This window comes from Canis aureus, chromosome 18, assembly GCF_053574225.1.
Source record: "Canis aureus isolate CA01 chromosome 18, VMU_Caureus_v.1.0, whole genome shotgun sequence".
In the NCBI taxonomy this organism is placed as follows: domain Eukaryota; kingdom Metazoa; phylum Chordata; class Mammalia; order Carnivora; family Canidae; genus Canis; species Canis aureus.
This window is the reverse complement of record NC_135628.1, coordinates 16,041,868-16,063,134: the sequence shown is the minus strand read 5'-3', so window position 1 is coordinate 16,063,134 and position 21,267 is coordinate 16,041,868. Positions and strand designations below refer to the sequence as shown.

General features: G+C 42.1%; 2 protein-coding genes and 1 long non-coding RNA gene across 8 annotated transcripts in view; 1 reads left to right on the top strand and 2 right to left on the bottom strand.

Moving 5' to 3' along the window:
• The window catches only part of KBTBD2 (kelch repeat and BTB domain containing 2), a 53,972-nt gene that overhangs the window by 17,745 nt on the left and 14,960 nt on the right, over positions 1-21,267 (bottom strand). The window contains exon 1 of one of the 6 annotated variants that reach the window (XM_077856274.1): positions 3,082-3,172. The exons of 1 other annotated variant lie outside the window; for it this stretch is intronic. The gene's annotated coding sequence lies outside the window, so the exon portion shown is untranslated. Of the gene's footprint in view, positions 1-1,506; positions 1,705-2,046; positions 2,199-2,543; positions 2,773-3,081; positions 3,173-21,267 lie in introns of those variants that run through there. 4 more of the 6 variants (XM_077856272.1, XM_077856273.1, XM_077856276.1 and 1 more) reach the window with 4 other exon arrangements.
• On the top strand, positions 2,966-4,574 carry LOC144288626 (uncharacterized). The gene is made up of 3 exons (XR_013356579.1): positions 2,966-3,232; positions 3,584-3,746; positions 4,201-4,574. It is a non-coding gene; the product is annotated as an uncharacterized LOC144288626 (long non-coding RNA).
• Positions 7,644-21,267, bottom strand: part of LOC144288623 (retinitis pigmentosa 9 protein) — a 50,072-nt gene continuing 36,448 nt past the window's right edge. Inside the window, exon 9 of the mRNA XM_077856286.1 lies at positions 7,644-9,595. The gene's annotated coding sequence lies outside the window, so the exon portion shown is untranslated. The remainder of the gene's footprint in view (positions 9,596-21,267) is intronic.

The window sequence follows — 21,267 nt, the reverse complement described above, 5'->3', positions numbered from 1 at the left end:
GTTCTTCATTTACAACCACACTGAAGAGTCTACAGGGCTCCATCAAGTAAATTCAGATTACAAGTATAAGCCTCCATACTACCTTACAATTAGTAAATTATTTCACTTCAAAAAAAAATTTAACAACAAAAAATGAGACAAGACCATAAAGGAGATGCCACCTGTGACAGAATAATTCTACGAGTATAGTATGTCCTTTTATTTTGGGTATCACTTTCCCATTTTTTCCTTTCAGCTCTGCAGTGACTTAAGAAAGGTGGAGAAATATAAGCTAAAGCAAAACTGACCTTAATGGTCTCACTGAGATTTCATTTTCCACCAAGTCAATGATTTTTTTCAATCACAACTACAGGAGAAAATATTTTTCACTCAAATATACTGGTGTGGTCGTTAAGGGTACAGCCAGTTAACACTGATTGTAACTACTGAAGTTTCTCAGTTTCTTCCAAAAAAGAAAAAAAAGGGGGGGGGGGGATAAACTGAGGAATATTTAAAACCCTGTGCCTACCATGGAAGCTACAGCATGTCACCGCTTGTCAGAGGTATGGAAGTGGAGCAAAGAAAGCAAAGAATTTTAAAAGCTTTCATTAAATTACATTTTCTCCAAATCTTCAAAAATCCCTTCTTCCCACACTGAGGAAATCTAGGTACTGCAAATTCCTGGCAAGGGAACGAGGAGTAATCTTCAAATATTTAAAAACATTACTTGCAATCAACCTGTCATTGCTAATACTGAGTTACTTAAGTATTACTTCCTCTATTCAAACTCCACAAAACTGAAAACGAGGAGACTGAGATATAACGAAGTTTGACATTTTCATTCATATAGCTTATGACAGCAGCACAAATCCTTTTTCCTGGTCTGTGAGCCAAACATCTCTTGTCTAAATAAATGTATAAAACCTTTTGGCTTTTCAGACTACCTCCGAATTGCTAGGAACTCAACGTTCAATGTTTGAATCTTATGAGATACCTCATCATTTCCATTAACTGAAAGAAAAAAATGTACAGAATTGTGCGGACTTAGGAACTAGGATACTGCTATTTCCATCCACCTTCTTAGAGGCCCCAAGAATAAAGAGATTTTAGGCTTCCTATGAGAGCAAACAAAAAAAGGGGAGGAGAGTTATTGCATTAAAACTCTGCTTCCAAAACTCCGTGTTCAGGAAACAGCACTAGGTCGGGACAGTGTGAACTATAAGGCATGCTCCACAGAAACGCCACGGTCCTGTGCAGTTTACAGACGGACCAGTTCTGGGGGATTTAGGGACCCAAACCAAAGGGGTTTCGATGAGCACTAGACCAAGGAAAGGGCAAAGCGAAGCAGCAAGCTCAACGTTAGCTAGCAGCCAGGTGAGAACAGCAGCACAACTCCACATCGTCAAGACTAGAGAACTGGCGGGATTGACTTTTCCATTTACTTTTAGATCGGGGGGGGGGGGGGGGGGGGGGAATCCTTGTGAAAAAACGCTACCAAAGGTTAACCGAAATAAGTCAGTCACTCACAATGGCGAGAGAGATGAAGTCCGTGTTTCTCGAAATCGGGCAGAAAATCCACAACTCAGAGGGAAGGAGGAAAACCAACACCCACCCTGTTGATCAGTTGCCGCGACAGAAGAAAATCCAATTTTGGTCAAGACCACGCTGCCGATATAGGGTTTTGTTTCCCGAGCGCTCAGGGAGCCGCACGTACAGATTCCTAGGTAAACAGCACGTGACCCGCCCTCACCCTACATTTTTATAGGGCTAAGGGATGGAGAGGAACACGAGCACTACCTGCACGCGTGCCCCTCTTAAAGTTAATTCTACATTTTGGGGTCCTTTTTTTCTTTTCTTCCTATTTTCGCTTGAAGGGAGCGGAGCGGTGGCCGACAACCCCCGGGCTCCGCAGGCTGACGGAGCGCGCGGGCGCGGAGGTCGGGGCGGCGGGGGGCGGTCACACCCCGGGAGACGTTCCTCCGCTTCACGGCCCGTCGGCTGCTCGGGGGAGGGGGTGGGCGAGTTCACGCGAGTTAGCGACGTCCGAGTCTAAAGCCAAATACGTACACGGCTTCCTGTCAAAGGGCGGCTTCTGCTTTCTTTTGAAAATCGTGAGACCGTAATGGGATCTCTGCTGATCCGCATCGCTCGTGCTTACTTCAGAGGTACGGGGGGAGAACCAGCACGCCACCACAGCACGTCCCCACCGGGTCGCGGGCACGTCAGGAGGCTTCGCTTCGGCGACGGCGGCCGCCGGTCGCGGCCAGGGCGCCGCCCGGGGGGGGGGGGAGCGGCCGGAAACGCCCCCGCGCGCGGCGCGGCCACCGCGGCCCCACACGCCCCGCACGCCGGCCGGGCGCCGGGCTGCCGAGGGGCCGCCGCAGGGCGCGGAGGGCGGCGCCGGCGGCCCGCGCCCCTCCCCCGCCCGCGGCGGAAGCGTCTCGGGTTTGAAAGATGCCGCCGCCGCCCCCCGCCCGCGGAGCCACAAAGGGCCGAGCCCCCTCCCACCGCTTCCTCCGCGGGGCCCCGCGGCCCCCCCGCCCGGCGCTGGCGACGCTGCTCACCCGTGTCCGCAGGTCCCGAGGACGGGGATCCGGCGCGGCCGCGGCCCCGAGAACACTGGGCCCCGCGTGCGGGCGGGCGGGAGGCGGCGGCGGCGGCGGGGGCGTGGCCCTCCCGCCTCGGCCGGGGCCGGGGTCTCGCCTCCGCCTCGTCTTCCTTCCGGCTTCCCCTCGCGCCCTCCCTCGTCGGTCCGCCCTGCGCGGGGAGCAGCGTCCTCTGCGGGCGCCGCCGCACGCTCCTCAGGGCCCGAGCTCCGCCAGACTCCTCCCCCGGGAGCCGCGCCGCCGGCCCGCGAGACGCCCGGCTCGCCGCTCCCCTCCCCTCCCCTCCCGCCCCTCCCGCCCCGCCCCTGCGGCGCGCGCTCGCTCGCTCGCTCGCTCGCCCCCCTCGCGGGCCCCCTGCGCGGCCAGGGGCCGGGCGCCAGCCCTCGCCGGGCCTCGGTTCCCGCCGCTCGCGTCCGCCTAGCGGCCCGAGCCGCAGTTTTGCAGTTTCCCGGGTTCTTGAGGACCCCCCCCCCCGCCGCTCTTCTCCCGCCCTTACCCCAGCTTCCCCCGCCCTTTTCCTTTGCTGGATCCCACCGGAAAGCCAAAACAATTGGGTCCGCGCAAGCGCGAGAAAGGAAGCGGAAAGGGGAGGGAGGGGGCGGCGCGAGGTGACGGGGAGGCGCTGTTGGAGGGGTTTCCCGGAGAAGGTCAGTCGGCGGCCCCGGAGGGCGCGTGCGCGGCGCGGTGGTCGCCCCGAGGCGCGCGGGGCTGGGGCGCGGGGGGCGCGGGGGGGCCCGAGAAACCCCATGCTAGGAAATCCAGACGCCGAAGCACCAGATTTTATGCTGTAGGCTCTTCCCCCGCAGGGCGCCCCCCCCCCCCCCCCCCCGCGCTTGAAATACAAACATTTGCAGGCTGGGTCGGGAATTGGGAACGAGGAGGACTAGCCAACCATCAGGCCAGGGGAAGAAAGGGACACGTTGGGTGGCTGGCTGGCTGGCTCAGTGGGCTTTGTGGCCTCAGCCCCTGCTCCCCCAAAATGCGCCTTCCACTCTCAGAGCATGTTCGGCTTCCCCGATCGTATCGAGAAAGGCTTCCGTCTCCGGTCTTTCAAGGCCAAGGAAAGCCTCAAAAGCAGCACCTGAAAGGGCCCGCAGTTCTGGGGACGCCGCCGTTGTCAGGGTGCGGAGGGGAGCAGCTGTAGAGGAAGCCTTCGGAGAGGTTTGTGCTGCAATGCGGCGGCTACCTGCCCCCCCACCCCACCCCCAAGCAAGCTCCAACGAGCGCCTTCAGTTTCACGAGCTAAGCCTTTGTAGCAGCAGATGGCTTGTGGCCCACGCCGGTTTGGTTAACTTGGTACAGCTTGCTAGCAAGCAGAAAGTTGTAGATTGCCTCTCTCATTCGGTGGAAGTTATCCATGGATGCAAAATTGTCAGGAATGCCCACACAGACTTCACCTACCTTTGTAATTTACACACTCGGCACAAACTCCGTGTGCAAAATGTACATGACTAATTATGCACTAAAAGCCTTTACGTTACCAAAGAGCGTCTTCCTGTAGGTTAGATCAACTGAATGCATGCCAAGATGTGTGTTATTTGGGAATACTGGTAAAGGGTTTTACAGTGGAGTCATTCAAAATAGATTCATTCAACCCATCTTTATTGAATGCCAGGTATGCTATCACTCTCCTTAGTCTGGTTAAACGCTTAAATGTTTTGATATTAAACAACAAAGAAGCCTTACAAAAGATTCAGTCATTTCACACACTTGAGCACCTACGCTGTGACAGTGGACGCGTGAGATGCAAAGTCTGAACAAGAAGGCACAAACCACAAACAATACCTTTGGTAAGAGTTGGTGTTCGGCAGGTTGCATGGTGCATGGTTAATTGACTGACTCTTGATTTTGGCTCAGGTCATGATATCGTCTCAGGTCACGATATTGGGGTCATGAGATGGAGCCCGAATTGGTCTCCACGCAGAACCGAGAATTGGCTTGAGATTCTCTCTCCCTCTCCCTCTGCCCCTCCTGCTTGTGCTCACTGTCTAAGATAAATAAAATCTTTTTTAAAAAGAAGAAAAAAGTTTGTGTTTCATCCTGTAAACAACAGAGAGCCATTTATGATTTTTAAGGAGAAACGGATCTTGATAGGATACAAAAATAATTCTGAAGCATGGTGGATAATCAAACTGGAAGTGGGGAACTTAGGAGACTGTTAAAATAGCCCAGATAGGAGATGGAGACAGTGTCTAAACTAATTTAATGGCAGGGAGGATAGTGAAACAGATAGATTTGAAACTAGCTACATACAATAAACAAGACTTGGTTATTAAGAGGATGGGGGAAATAAAAAGTGAGGGGTGGTTGAATTTTCTAGTTTGGGTGATTAGACAGTAATATCAGAACTACAGGAAGAGTAGCTAATTGTGAGGATGAGAGAGAGGACTAAAAAGGTGCCATTTTAATAGCTTTACAGTTGGGAATGCATTTGACTGCAAGTAAATATTTCCATAAGGATCTATTTGGTCACCTAACTCTGTAGGTAGTCAGTTACCCTAGTTTCAACAGCTCAGAAACACCAGAGCCACAATTTCTGTGATTCTTTTGACATCTGTCATGGTTGCAGGATAGCCACAGAAGTTTTAGCCTTCATATCTTTTTAGATTTATTTATTTATGATAGACATAGACAAAGAGAGAGAGAGGCAGAGACACAGGCAGAGGGAGAAAAAGGTTCCATGCCGGGAGCCTGACGCGGGACTCAATCCCAGGACTCCAGGATCGCACCCTGGGCCAAAGGCAGGCGCTAAACTGCTGAGCCACCCAGGGACCCCCACCTTCATACCTTTATTGAAGGCAGAAAGATGGGGAAAGGAGTGGCCTCAGCCATCTATGCTCATTTTTATTTTTTCAGAAAGTAGAAGCCTCCTCAAGACAGTACCTCATATCCCCAACTCCACAGACTTCCACATTCATCTCAATTTCCAGAGATATAATTTGGCCAAATGCAGCTGTGAAGACTTAGTTTTTCCCAGCTCTAATACGAAGTATAAGGCAGAAAAGCATTGGGAATGGATGTTGGGTCAGACAAATAGCAGTCTGCTAGTTCATTAATACTTAAAGCATCAATTTAAACATTTAAAACATGGAGCTGGGGTGCCTGGCTGGCTCAGGGAGTAGAGCATGTGATTCCTGATCTCAGGGTCGTGAGTTCAAGCCCCACATTGGGCATGGAGCCTATTTAATAAATAAATAAATATTTTTTAAGACTTTATTTATTCATTCAGAGACACACAGAGAGAGAGAGGCAAAGACACAGGCGGAGGGAGAAGCGGGCTCCATGCAGGGAGCCTGACATGGGACTCCATCCCTGGTCTCTAGGATCACACCCCAGGCTGAAGGTGGCGCTAAACTGCTGAGCCACCCAGGTGGCCCAATAAGTAAAATTATTAACAACAAACAAACACTGAGAACTAGCCAGCTAGATTGTAGTTTCTAGAGTTTCAAAGAGGTTAATCTTTTTGTTGTTTTAACTAGAAAAAGAACAGGTTGAACATTTTATCCTTAAATATTTCAACTTGTTTGCCATTTTTTCCCTTAAGGTTGCCATCCCCTTAAAAAGTCTCAGGGAAAAAAAAAAGTCTCAGAGGGGCTTTGAGCAAGAAGAAGGGGCAAGGGCACCTGGGTGGCTCAGTCTGTAAAGCATCCAACTCTTGATCTCCACTAGGTCATGATCTCAGGATCATGAGAAGAACCCCACAGCTGGCTCTATGCTCAACAGGGAATCTGCTTGAGATTCTCTCTCTTCCTCTCCCTCTGCCTTCCACCCCTGCTCTCATTCTCTCACACACTCTAAAATAAATCTTTAAAAAAATAAAAAAAGAAGAAGGGGCTTGCTGTAGTAGAGGAGGCTGACTTCTTGTTTAACTTTCCATCCTTAGCTGCTATCATAGAACAATTTTATGTGCTTGGCATTATTAGCATCAATACCACCCTCATTTTTTCTTTTCTTTTCTTTTCTTTTTTTTTTTTTTTTTACAGATCCTGCCCCTCAGCTTGGAAGCTGAACAGTCACAACTAGTTAACAGTGTCTAATTTAAGGAGATCAGAAATCAGTATTTTCTAACAATTACATTAACTGGATGGACTGTACAGCAGCTCCCACGTGATCAGTATCCAAAACTAGGCATATGACATTGTTTAAAGCTCTCCTTTTTAGTCAACAAAGCATTTTTTAATTAAATGTCAACACCCATGAAATAGTATCTTTCTAAGACTGCATCTGAAACATTGTCATGATTCTAGAAAACAAAACAAATAATTATTGGAAAAAGTAAAGATACCACTACAAATTTTCTAAATTTGAGTCTTTTCTGTGCTTAATCATTTCTTAATGTTATAAGTCATAATCATTTAAGATGGTAGGATAATTTAAAACATTATTGTTAATTTTAACATTGTAACCTACTTAAAAATCTTGAATTTGGGGGAGGAAGTTCCCAGGGCCATCTCTGAAAGGGACACTGCATTCCAAAGCTGATATGCGATAAATCTTCTCCATCTTGCTTCCTTGTAATAATACAGAAAAAACCTAGTTATAATGGACATCATTATTATGGGGTAGCACAAGGGAGTTCTTTGTGGTAACAGAATCATTCTGTACCTTAATTGTGATATAATCACAAATCAATATATAAGATAGCATTTAATAGAACTATATATAACACCTATTTAAAAATAAGTGCAGGCAGTGGTTGGCTCAGCGGTTTAGCACTGCCTTCACCCCAGGGCCTGATCCTGGAAACCCAGGATCATATCCCATATCAGGCTCCCTACATGGAGCCTGCTTCTCCCTCTGCCTGTGTCTATGCCTCTCTCTCTCTCTCTCTTTCTCTGTGTCTCTCATGAATGAATGAATAAATAAATAAATAAATAAATATTTTAAAAAAATAATAAAATAAAAATAAGTGCATACAAAGGTGATAAAATCTGAGGTCTGTAGTGTAGTTAATTTCATTGTGCTAATGTCAATCTACTTTTGATAATGTACTATAGTTATATAAGATGTTACACTGGGGGAAGCTAGGTGATCAGTACACAAGGAACTCTATATTACTTCTACCTCTTCTGAGTCTATAATTATTTCAAGATAAAAAGTTGTTCTTTTTTTTTTTAAGTGGATGCCATTCATTGGACAAAGACTTATTTTAGTTCCCTGGGGTACAGAGATAAAAGACTCAGAGGAAGAGGAATGCTGGACAAAAAGACCTAAGCAAACCAACAGTGGGATAAATTCTGTGAAAGCAATATGATTTCAATATGTGAAAACAATGTGTATTATGAGAGTCCATTAGAAGAACAAGCAGGGGGGATCCCTGGTTGGCTCTGCGGTTTAGCACCTGCCTTCGGTGATCCTGGAGTCCCAGGATCGAGTCCACATCAGGCTCCCTGTATGGAGCCTACTTCTGCCTCTCTGCTTCTCTCTCTCTCTCTCATGAATAAATAAATAAAATCTTAAAAAAAAAAAAAAGAAGAAGAAGAAGAAGAAGAAGAAGAAGAAGAAGAAGCAGCAGCAGCAGGTCAGGAGAGGCTTTTGAGAAAAAGTAGAGCAGGGCAGGTAGAAAAAGAAAGAATCCACAATAGGAAAATAGCATGGGTCAAGGCATATAGGTTTAAATGAGCTCTGATAGGTTTCACTGTTATGTGTTTTCATTTCGCATAGCATAGCATATTTTATCTCATAGCCCTTATGATGATTGTAACTAAATGTTTTCATAATATAAACTCCATGAGGACAGAAAGTACTTTTACATCTTGTCGATTGTCCAGTGCATTACACAGTTCTTGTCTAGGCACTCATAACTATTTGTTAAATGAATGAGGTCATTGGCCATGACTGAAACATGGAGTACATGTGGGGGAATGACAGGATATCTAGAGAGGAAAGCAAGTGATAGATACAGATCATGAAGAGTTTGACATGTTACATTTGGAGTCTATCCTAAAGGTAATAGAAAACTATCAGCAGAGGGTGATTTCTTTTGTGTTATAGAATGATAATATGAAGGGTAATATAGACAATGCAAAATGTAGCAATGTTCCAAAAAGTCAAAATGCAACCTGAGTAATTTGTGTGTTAGCAGAGGAAAGCAAGCTAGGCTGTTAATAATTACAGGTCCCACTGCAGGGATTATATATATGTCTACCAGCCTCTGAGTCTCCAAAGGCTTTGTTTTACACCATTAATAGTAATAATAACAATGACCACAACGACAACAGCTAACATTTACTGGGTGAGTACTTATCATGTGCCAGGCACGAACTCCTCTAGTCCTTACAACAACTCTGTGAGTTTGATATTGTCTCCACTTTGCAGCTGAAGTGACTGAGGCACAGAGAGGTTAATTATCTCACTCTAGATCATACTACTAATAAAGTAGCAGAGTTAGGATTAAAATCTAGGCTGTCAGGGGTACCTGGGTGGCTCAGTCAGTTAAGCATCTGCCTTCAGCTCAGGTCATGATCTCAAGGTCCTGTGTGCCTGTGTGGAACCCCATGGGGAGCCCCATGTGGAGCCCCGAGTAGAGCTCCCTGTCAGGCTCCCTGCTCAATGGGGAGTCGGCTTCTCCCTCTCCTTCTGCCCTTCCTCCCCCCACTTGTGTTCTAGCTCAAATAAATAAATAAAATCTTTTAAAAGATAAAAGTAAAAAAATCTAGGTTTTCTGGCTCCAGAGTTTATGATCTTTACTCTGTTTTATGGCCTGTCTTCCTCCTAGACAATTGCCTCCTTTCATCACTTCAAATATTAGGAACTACCACATTATCTCAGGAACATAGTTTAAGTAGTATGAACAGGAAGAAAAAAGAGATGATATTTCTTTTGCCTTCTCTTGGGTTATCAGAAAAAAATAATTCCCAAAATGCTCAGCAAAGTTCCTCTTACATCTTTTTGGCCGGAAAATCAGATTGCTATACCTGGTTTCCAGTCATTGATTGGGTTCGAAGGAGAAAAGTTTCACTTTCTCTGAGCACATTGCTTTCCTTTATCTAGATAAAATCAGGGTTCACCTAGCAAGGAAAAAGTGTTTTGAGTGCACTAGTAAGACCAGCAACAATGCCTGCCACAAACACAATCAATCCATGAGACCAATGAGAATGTACTTCAGGAAGAACACTGGACTGGATTCTTTCTTTTTTTTTTTTTTTAATTTTATTTATTTATGATAGGCACACAGTGAGAGAGAGAGAGAGGCAGAGACATAGGCAGAGGGAGAAGCAGGCTCCATGCACCGGGAGCCCGACGTGGGATTCGATCCTGGGTCTCCAGAATCGCGCCCTGGGCCAAAGGCAGGCGCTAAACCGCTGCGCCACCCAGGGATCCCTGGATTCTTTCTTTAATGTGCCATTCAGTAGCTATGTCATTCTAACAAGTTATTTAACCTCTTTCTTCATATAAAGCTTAGACATTATACCTTAAAATCATACAAAGACTTAAGACGATGTAAAGTGCCTACCACAGAGTGCCAAGGTGTTCATTGGTTGAATGTCTGCCTTTGGCTTAGGGAGTGATCCTGGGGTCCTGGGATCGAGTTCTGCATTGGGCTCCCCATGGGGAGTCTGCTTCTCCCTCTGCCTCTGTCTCTGCCTCTCTCTTTGTGTCTCTCATGAATGAATAAATAAAATCTTAAAAAAAAAAAAAGTGCCTAGCACACTGTCATTTAATAAGTAACAGTTGTTAAAATTTTGTTCTATTCCACATGTTAAATATAAAATGACACATGATCCATCAAAATGACCATATGATCCATCAATTCCACTTCCAGATATATACCCAAAAGAACTGAAAGCAGGGACTCAAGCAGATATTTGTACACCCATATACATAACAGCATTATTCACAATAGCCAAAATGCAGAAACAAATGTCCATTGATGGATGAATAAATGAAATGTTATTTATACATTGGAATATTATTCGTACATTGGAATGAATGAATATTGGAATATTATTGCAATGGAATAGAATATTATTCACCCTTATAAAAGAAGGAAACTGTGACATGCTACAGTATGGAATAACCTAGAAGATATCATGCTGAGTGAAATAAGCTAGACACAAAAGGGCAACATTATATAATCCCATTTACAGGAGATATATAGAATAAAATTCATAGGGACAGAAAAGTAGAATGATGGTTGTCAGGGGCTGGTGGGAGGAAAGAAAGGTTCTTATTTAATGGACAGAGAGTTTCTATTTGGGATGATAAAAAGTTCTGGATATGGTTAGTGATGATGGACGGTTGCACCACACTGTGAATGTACTTAATGCCACTGGATTGTATGCTTAAAATGGTGAAAATGACAAATTTAATGTTATGTATTTTTACTACAAAAAAAAGTTAAAAAGAAAACCTTGAAAAGAAACTGGCTTTGTCACTTGCTAGATCTGTGATCTGAGGCAAATTACCTAACCTACTCGAGCCTCAGTTTCCTCATCTATAGAATGAGAAAAATAATAATATCACCTAATTCCTGAGTCGATTGTGCAGTTAAAACAAGATGACTCGATAAAGCACTACTGTCTTTGATTCTTCCTAGCTGAAAAGAGAAATATTCTAATTCTAAAAACTCCTGTAAGTCCTTACTACTTTATTTAGCAAAATTGTTACTATCACTGTGGCAGAGAGAAAATGTACATTTTTAATTTGGCTGGATCATATGGTAGGAGTATGTTTAGTTTTATAAGAAACTGCCACAGTGTCCTCCAAAGCAGCTGTACCATTTTGCATTCCCTCCAGGAATGAATGAGAGTTCCTGCTGTTTCACATCCTCTCCAGCCTCTCGTATTGTCAGTGTTCAGGCTTTTGATCATTCTAATAAGTGTACAGTGGTATTTCATTGCAGTTCTAATTTGCAATTCCCTGATGACATAATGCAAATAAACATATTTTCATGTTTATTTGCCATCTATGTATCTTCTTCGGTAGGGTATTTGTTAAGGTCTGTACCCTATTGTGATTTTAATTGGGACGTTTGTTTTCTTAGTATTAAGAGTTCTTTGTATATTTTGGTAACAGTCCCTTATCAGATATATCTTTTACAAATATTTTCTTCCAGTCTGTGGTTGCCTTTTCATTCACTTGATAGTGTCTTTCACAGAGTTTTTAATTTTTATGAAGTCTGGCTTAATTCCTTCTGACATGGGTTGCATCTTGGTATTATACCTAAAACATCATCACTGTATCTTCTAGGAGTTTTATTGTTTTTGCTTTTTACACTTAGGTCTATGATCTATTATAAGTTAATGTTTGTGAAGAGGGTAAGGTCTGTGTCTACATTCACTTTTTTTGCATATAGATATCGAGTTGTTCCAGGATCATTTGTTGAAAAGGCTATCTTTGCTCCATTGTATTGTTTTTGCTCCTTTGCCAAAGATCAGTTGACTATATTTATGTGAGTATATTTGTGAGTTCTCTATTCTGTTCCATTGATCTTTTGGTCAATTTGTTTGACAATACCACAGTGTCTTGATTACTGTCACTTTATAAATAAATCTTGGGGGATCCCTGGGTGGCGCAGCGGTTTGGCGCCTGCCTTTGGCCCAGGGCGCGATCCTGGAGACCCGGGATCGAATCCCACGTCGGGCTCCCGGTGCATGGAGCCTGCTTCTCCCTCTGCCTGTGTCTCTGCCTCTCTCTCTCTCTGTGACTATCATAAATAAATTTAAAAAATTAAAAAATAAATAAATAAATAAATAAATCTTGGAGTAATGTCAGTTCTCTAAATGTGTTGTCGGGCAGCCTGGGTGGCTCAGCGGTTTAGCACCCACCTTCAGCCCAGGGTGTGATCCTGGAGACTGAGGACTGAGTCCCACATCAGGCTCCCTGCATGGAGCCTGCTTCTCCCTCAGCCTGTGTCTCTGCCTCTCTGTGTGTGTATCTCTCATGAGTAAATAAATAAAATCTTTAAAAAATAAATGTGTTGTCCTCTTTCAATATAGGGCTGACTCTTCTGGGTCTTTCCCTTTCCATATAAACTTAAGGATCAGTTTGTAGATATCCATGAAATAACTTCCTGGGATTTTGATTGGATCTATAGATCAAGTTTGAGAGAATTGACATCTTGACAATATTGGGTCTTCTTATTCATAACCATAGAACATCTCTCCATTAATTTAGTTATTTGATATCTTTCATTAGAGTTTTGTAGTTTTGGGGATCCTTTGGTGGCTCAGCGGTTTAGTGCTGCCTTCAGCCCAGGGTGTGATCCTGGAGACCCGGGATCAGGTCCCTGCATGGAGCCTGCTCCTCCCTCTGCCTGTGTCTCTGCCTCTCTCTGTGTGTGTCACTCATGAATAAATAAATAAAATCTTTTAAAAAATAGTTTTGTAGTTTTGTACATATTTTATATGTATTTCATTATGGGAATTGTCCATATAAATGGTCATGTGTTTTTAATCTTTTTTTTTTTTTTTAAAGATTTTATTTATTTATTCATGAGAGAGAGAGAGAGAGAGAGAGAGGCAGAGACACAGGCAGAGGGAGAAGCAAGCTCCATACAGGGAGCCTGACGTGGGACTCGATCCTGGGTCTCCAGGATCAGGCCCTGGGCTGAAGGCAGTGCTAAACCGCTGAGCCACCAGGGCTGCCCTGTTTTTAATTTCAAAGTGAACTTTCTCATTGCTGGTAAATGTGAAAGTGATTGGCTCTTATATAATAACCTTGTATTCTGCAAGCTTACTATAATCACTTCCTAGTTTCAGGAGTTTCCTGTCCATTCTTTCATATTTTCGACATGGAAGAGCATATCATCTAAAAAGACAGTTGTTTCTTCCTTCCAATTTAGTATATTTTTTATTTCCTTTTTTTTTTTTTTTTAAGATTTTACTCATTTTTTCATGAGATACACACACACACACACACACACACACACACACAGAGGCAGAGACACAGGCAGAGGGAGAAGCAGGCTCCACAAGGGGAGCAAGCCTGATGCAGAACCAGATCCCTGGACCCAGGATTATGTCCTGAGCCAAAGGCAGACGCTCAACCACTGAACCACCCAGGCGTCCCCTTCATTTTCTTATTTTATTGCTTAGCTAAAACATCCAGTATGACATTGAAAATTGGTGATGAGGGGTGTCAGTTAAGTAACTGACTCTTGATTTCCTCTCTGGTCATGCTCTCAGAGTCTTGAAATCAAATCCCATCTCAAATTCCACTCAGTGGAATTTGTTTGAACTTCTCTCTCTCCCTCTTTCTCTGCCCCTCCCAGCCCCATGTGCATGTGCGTGTTAGCTCGCTCTCTCTCTCATATAAATAACAAATCTTTTAAAAAGAAAAAAGAAAAGTGGTGAAAGGGGATATCCTTGCTTTACTGCAGATAGTAGTGGGATAGCTTTAAGTTTCTGACTTACATATAATGTTCCATGTGAGCTTGAATAGACTGTGGATTCTGCTGTTGTTGAACAATGCAGTCTATAATTATGCATTTTATTCAGGTGATTGATGGTGTTGTTGAGTTTATCTGTGTTCTTACTGATTTTCTGCCTGCTGGATTTGTCCATTTCTCATAGAGGGGTAGTGAAGTCTCCAATTATAATAGTGGATTAATCTATTTCTCCTTGTAGTCATATTAGTTTTTGCCTCACACAATTTGGTATTTTGCTGTTGCACACACATACATGATAAGGATTATTTGTTTTTTTATCATTGTGTAATGCCTCAAAGTGATTACTGATATAATTTAGTATCTACCATATACATTAGGTTTCTACTTCTTGCCCTTGTTTTTTTGTTCCTATTTTTGTCTTCCACTCTTTTCTGCTAGTGTTCATCAACCATTTTATATTATTCCATTTTCTCTTTTTTCTTAGCATATCAGTTGTACCTCTGTTTTTACTCTTTTCGGTGGTTGCCCTATAAGTTGTTATATACATTTACAAGTAATCCATGTCCGCTTTCAAATAATACTACACTGCTTCACTAGTAGTGTAATTTATAAAAACAAACTATTCCTAATTCCTACTTCCTGTCCCTTTTATCATTGCTATCATTCCACTTATACCTAACCACCTGTGTGTGCATATATACACACATAATTGAATACACTTGCTATTATTATTTTTCAAGATTTATTTATTTGATATATAGAGGGAACATGGGTGGGGACAGGCAAAAGGAGAATCTCAAGCAGACTTGGCTCAGTGTGGAGACCCACAAGGGGCTTGATCTCACAACAGGTTGAGATCACAACCTGAGCAGAAACCAAGAGTCGGATGCTTTACTGATTGCGCCACCCAGGCACCCCTTGCTTTTATTATTTTGAATAAAATATTACCTGATAGATCAATTAAGAATAAAAAAATAAACATTTTTATTTTACTTTCACAAATTCCTTCTGTAATAATCTTCCTTTATTTTTTAAGATTTGAGAGAGAGAGCAAGTACATGGGGGGGGGGGTGCATCAGAGGAAGAGGGGGAGAGAGAATCCTGAGCAGAGTCCCTGCTGAGTCCAGAGCCCAAGTCAGGGCTCAATCTCCTAACCCTGAGCTCATGATCTAAACCAAAATCAAGAGTCAGTCGTCTAATCAGCTGAACCACCCAGAGCCGTAATCTTTCTTCCTTTATATGGATCAGAATTTCTGACCTATATTATTTTCCTTCTCTCTAAAACCTTTTAACATTTCTTACAAGGCAGAACTACTAGCAACAAATTCCCTCTATTTTTGTTTTTCCATGAAAGTCATTATTTTTCCTTCACTTTTGAAGAGTAATTTTGTGGCATACAGATTTCTAGGTTGATGGGATTGGTTTTTTTCTCTCAACACTTTAAATATTTCATTCCACTCTCTTCTTGCTTGCATGGATTCTGAGAAGTTGGATATAATCCTCAGCTTTGCTAATCTATCATTAAGGTGTTTTTCTCCTCTTATTTCAGGATTTTTTATCTTTCATTTTCTGTACTTAGAAAATGATATGCCTAGGGGCCCCTGGGCTGCTTAGTTGGTTGAGTTCTGACTCTTGGTTTCAGCTCAGGTCATGATCTCGAGGTCATGAGACTAGCCTCCCTAGTAGGAAGTCTACTTGAGGTTTTCTCTCCTTCTAATCCATCCCTCCACCTACGCCTGCTCTCTCTCAAATAAATAAAAAAAAATAAATCTTCTTTAAAAAAACTGTTAGAAAACTATATGCTTAGGTGTAGTGTTTTTGTTGATTGGTTAGTTAGTTGGTTTTGACATTTATCATGCTTGATACCCTCTGAGCTGCCTGGATCTGTGGTTTGCTATCTGACATTAATTTGAGGAAAATTCTCAGTTATCATTGCTTCAAAAACTGTTTTTATTCTTTCTGCTTTCTTCTTCTAGTATTCCCATTATGTGTATATTATACTTTTGTGTTTTTCCACACAAACACAACTTGAATATTTTTGAATATTCTTTTTCATTCTTTCTTCTCTTTGCTTCTCACTTTTTGAAATCTCTTTTGTTATATCCTCAAGCTAAGAGATTCTTTGCCCTGCTATGTCTATTGAGTTCATCAAAGGCATTCTTCATTTTGTTAATGTTTATCTCTAGTATTTCTCTTTTTTTCCTTAGAATTTCCATCTCTCTGCTTACATTACCCACCTGCTCTTGCATGCTGCCTACTTTATCTTTTAGAGTCTTAGAATATTAATCATGGTTGTTTTAAATTCCTGGTTTGGTAATTCCAATATCTCTGTAATATTTGTATCAGATTTTCATACCTGTTCTGTCTCTTCAAACTGTTTTTTGCCTTTTAGTGTCTCTTATAATTTTTTCTTGATAGTTGGACAAAATGTACTGATAAAATATATCATGGATACTGGGTAAAGAACTGCTGTAGAGGGGCACCTGGGTGGCTCAATTGGTTAAGTGTCTGCCTTCGGCTCAGGTCACTAACCCAGAGTCATGGGATGGAGCTCCACATGGGGCTTCCTGCTCAGCGGGGAGTCAGCTTCCTCCTCTGCCTCTGCCTGCCCCTCCCCCAGCTTGTGCTCTCTCTCTATATATATATCAAATAAAATTTTTAAAAATCTTTTTTTAAAAGATTTTATTTATTCATAAGAGATACAGATAGAGAGGCAAAGACATAGGCAGAGGGAGAAGCAGGCTCCGTGCAGAGAGCCCGATATGGGACTCAATCCTGGAACTCCAGGATCACATCCTGAACCGAAGGCAGACGCTCAACCACTGAGCCACCCAGGTGCCCAATAAATAAAATATTTTTTAAAAAATTGCTGTAAATAGCAATTTGATCATGAGATCAAGTCCCATGTCAGTCTCTGTAGCTGGCATAGAATCTGCCTGAGATTCTCTCTCTCCCTGCCCCTCTGCTCCTCCCCCCATTCATGCTCTCTTTCTCTTTCTCTCTAAAATAAATAAATAAATAAACAAAATCTTTGGGGTACCTGGATGGTTCAGTCAGTTAAAGAGCTGACTTTGGCTCAGGTTGGGTCCTGGGATAGAGCCCTGCATTGGGCTCCCTGCTCTGCTTCTCCCTCTCCCTCTGCCCCTCTCCCTGCTCTTGATCTCTCGCGTGTGCTCTCTTTCTAATAAAGAAATAAAATCTTAAAAAAAAAAGAAATAGGAAAAAAATAAGACTTATGAACATTAAACTGCATCAGTAGCCAACTCTACCAAAATACATAATACCAAAACAAAACACACAACACATTCTTTCAGAGAAGTTCCACCTAACTTTCAAGAAATAGGTAAACAGGGGATCCCTGGGTGGCTCAGCGGTTTGACACCTGCCTTAGGCCCAGGGCGTGATCCTGGAGTCCCGGGATCAAATCCCACATCGGGCTCCCTGCATGGAGCCTGCTTCTCCCTCTGCCTGTGTCTCTCCCCCTCTCTCTCTCTCTGTCTCTCATGAATAAATAAATAAAATCTTTAAAAAAATAAATAAATAGGTAAACAATATTTCTCTTACACAAACTGCTCTAGAGAAAAGAAAAAACAAGTTATTTAACTTATTTTGTAAGCCTGGGATATCTTGAAACCAGTAAAAGACAATATGAGAATTGAAAATTATAAAACAATTCCATTTACAATCTTAGATCACAAAATTCTAAATAAAATACTAGCAAATAGAATCCTACAATGTATACTGAATATTAAAACTAAGTTGGGTATATCCCAGCAATACAAAAATTGTTTAATGAAAGAAAAGTCTAGGGGCGTCTGGGTAGCTTAGTCGGTTAAATGTCTGCCTTTGGCGCAGGTCATAATCCCAGTGTCCTGGCATCAAGCCCTGCATCAGGCTCCCTGCTCAGTGAGGAGCCTGTTTCTCCCTCTCCTCTGTTGCTCCCCCTGCTTGTGCTCTCTCACGCTCTCTGTCAAGTAAATAAATGAAATCTTAAAAAAAAAAAAAAAAAAAGGAATAAAGAAAGAAAAGTTTATTAAGGAATCTACCTTACTAGCAAGGTGAAGGAGAAAAAATATGATTATTTCAATAGATTCAGGAAAACCATTTGCAGAAACTCAACATTTGTTCAAATTTTTTAAACTTTTAATTTTTAAACTTATAATTTTTCAGCCTATTTGGAATAATACTCACTCTCCTGATTTGATAAAGGATATCTAGAAAAGAACTTATCATAATTCTTTATGGTAAATCATTAGAAATGAAGTACAAGACAAAGTTATCTGCTCTCAGTGTTTTTAATTGAATATTGTGTTGAGGGTTTTAGAAGATTAAGATAAATGTGAGAAAGTATTCACTGAAAAGTAAGAAACAGGGATGCTGGGTGGCTCGGTGGTTGGGCATCTGCCTTTGGCTCAGGTCATGATCCCAGGGTCCTGGGATGGAGTCCTGTATCAGGCTCCCCATGGGAGGCCTGCTTCTCCCTCTGCCTATGCCCTGCCTTTCTTTCTGCATCTCTCATGAATAAATAAATAAAAATTTTTTTAAAAAAAAGAGAAGAAACAGAATCATCACTATTTATAGATGATTTGAGTGTGCATGTAAAAAATCTGGTCAAATCTACCAAAACTTGAAGCTAATGAGAGTTTAGCAAAGTTGCTGGAATAAAAATCTCAATACACAGACCTGGAGGGTATTATGCTAAGTGAGTAAGTCAAAATGATAAAGACAAATCTGCATGATTCACTCATAAATGGATGTAAAAAAAATTTAAAGACAAAAATAAACAAAAAGAATCAGAACTACAAATATAAACTGATGGTTGCCAAAGGGGAGGGGGGTAGGAAATTGGGCAAAAAGGGGAAGAGGGAAATAGAGGACTTCAGTTACGGAATGACTAAATCACGGGAATAAAAACAGAGCTTAAGGAATACAATCAATAGTACTGTATAGCAATGTAATGGCACAGATGGTAGCTACACTTGTGGTGAAAATAGCACAATGTATAAACTTGTCAAATCACTAGGTTTTATACCTGAAATTAACGTAACATTGTGTATCAACTATACATAAATTTTAAAAAAAGGAAAAAAGTCACTTGTATTCCTATACACCACCAACACAGTTAGAAAATGTAATTTAAATGAAAGAAATAACTTTCAATAACAAGAAAAACTACAAAAGATATTTATAAAGGAAACTATAAGTTAGAACTTTGTATTTAAGATTTAACCATAGAAACAGATGTGATCTTCATTCATTCATTTAATTCCTGCCTAATACCCTATAATCTATCCATATAATAATTTGCTTATCTGTTCTCTTATTTCATGGACATTTAGATGGTTTTCAATTCTTTTGTTACAAGCAATGCTACTGCAGGAAACAATTTTAATAGATAGCTCTTTGTATTTATATGTAGGATGTTTGTCTAGAATATTTCTAGAGGTAGAATTGCTGGTTTATGGACTATGACACATTTACAACTTTCTGATAATGTCACCTTGCTCTCCAAAGTGATTTAACCAATTTACACTGTCACCAGCAGTGTATACATGTTTCTTAAATCTTTTTTTTTTTTTTTTTTTTATTTATTTATGATAGTCACAGAGAGAGAGAGAGAGAGAGAGGCAGAGACATAGGCAGAGGGAGAAGCAGGCTCCATGCACCGGGAGCCCGACATGGGACTCGATCCCGGGTCTCCAGGATCACGCCCTGGGCCAAAGGCAGGCGCCAAACCGCTGCGCCACCCAGGGATCCCTACATGTTTCTAACACTACACTTTGTCTTCCTTAACCCATGGTGTTACCAGACTTGTTACATGTTTTTCCCAATCTGAGAGTTATAAGTGCCATCTCATTGCACATCCCACAAAAATGTAGGCTCCCTAGGAATTATAATTTTGTTTTTCTTCCCTGCTGTTTCCATTGGGTTACACTTGTGCTGGGTCCCTTTGTAGGTATTCAAATATTAGCAGAGGAAACAAGTGAATGAAGGTTCACTAGTAAGGCTGAGTGTCCTTGATCCTTGCTTAAAAGCAAGACTATTATTATCACACTTGTGTTTAAAATTTCAATCTGGGGGGCGGGGGGAGGAAGAAAAAAAAAAGAAAAAAAGAAAAGAAAATTTCAATCTAAAATCCAGTGTGTTAACTGAGGGAAAGTATAAATCACTCTGCTTTAATGAGAAACAGAGATTGTCAGACTGTCAAAAGGAGGGTGTCAGGGACTACCCAATCAACAGAAAAGGCACTGGGCCTGGGAATCCAAAGACCTTAGCCCAATCTTCTTCCAATTCAACTTCATTTTATGGGCAGATTACTTAACCTCCCTGAATTTCAGGTGCCATCATCTTAAAATAGAGATGATGATAATAATACCCATTTGGAATCCAGAGCAGAGAACACAGAGTTCACTAACTGGCCCTTAACATAAAAATAGCAACCTCCACCTAACCTCAGACACCCACTCCACACAAAATGCCACAGTTGGCACAAAAACGTTCTTACATCAGAGGTCACATTGATATATGGACAGCTAGTACCACTACAGGCCAAGTAGTACAAAACCAGGTAGTTTATCCTTGACATCTTCCAGCACTGCCCCAAACCCAAAGTTTTCAGTTAGTTTTTTCTTCTCTTCCGTTCTGCTCCCTAATGATCTACCTCCCAACCCTCTCAATTATGTAAGTCGGAAGTCCTGTTCGGCTAAACACAACCCACCATATCCCTCACTCTATTTACTGAATAGTTGCTAAACTTTGCTTCCTCCCAAGGACACTCCTGTTCTGAGCTGCTCATAAAGGGGTTCCTCTTTCTCCCACTCTTCGTGCACTCCAGGGCTGAGGCATGGCCACTAGCTTGTGGAATATCCAAGTTTTCTGGGGACTGAATATTATAAAATTTGGGGAGCTCTCAAAGAAAAATATTGTAAAATTATAAATACAAACATCTTCTGATACTTCTCCCTTTCACTTTGCAGTCAATCTACCACATTCACTGAGGACATAGGAACCTGTAAATGACTATGATATGAAGGAGGAGGTGGATCATCCAAAATTCCCGGTTCCCTCATCTTTTCCTTCCTCAGTGTCACTGATTTCCACCCCACAGCATTTCAGCAAACCACTGCTTGGCCACCCTATGGATCTTGCTATAATTTGCAACTGCTCCAACTCTAAAATCCTAAATTTAAATTTTCTGACCACAATACCCCTACTCTAACTCTTTCACTCTCATGTGAAAGATCCCCATATCTTTTTTCTCCATTTGATCAGTTCCTCCCCAACATTACTTCCTTTTTCTTCCTGACTATACACTAGCCACTAAGTAGGGTGGAGTAAGGTACCTAGGGT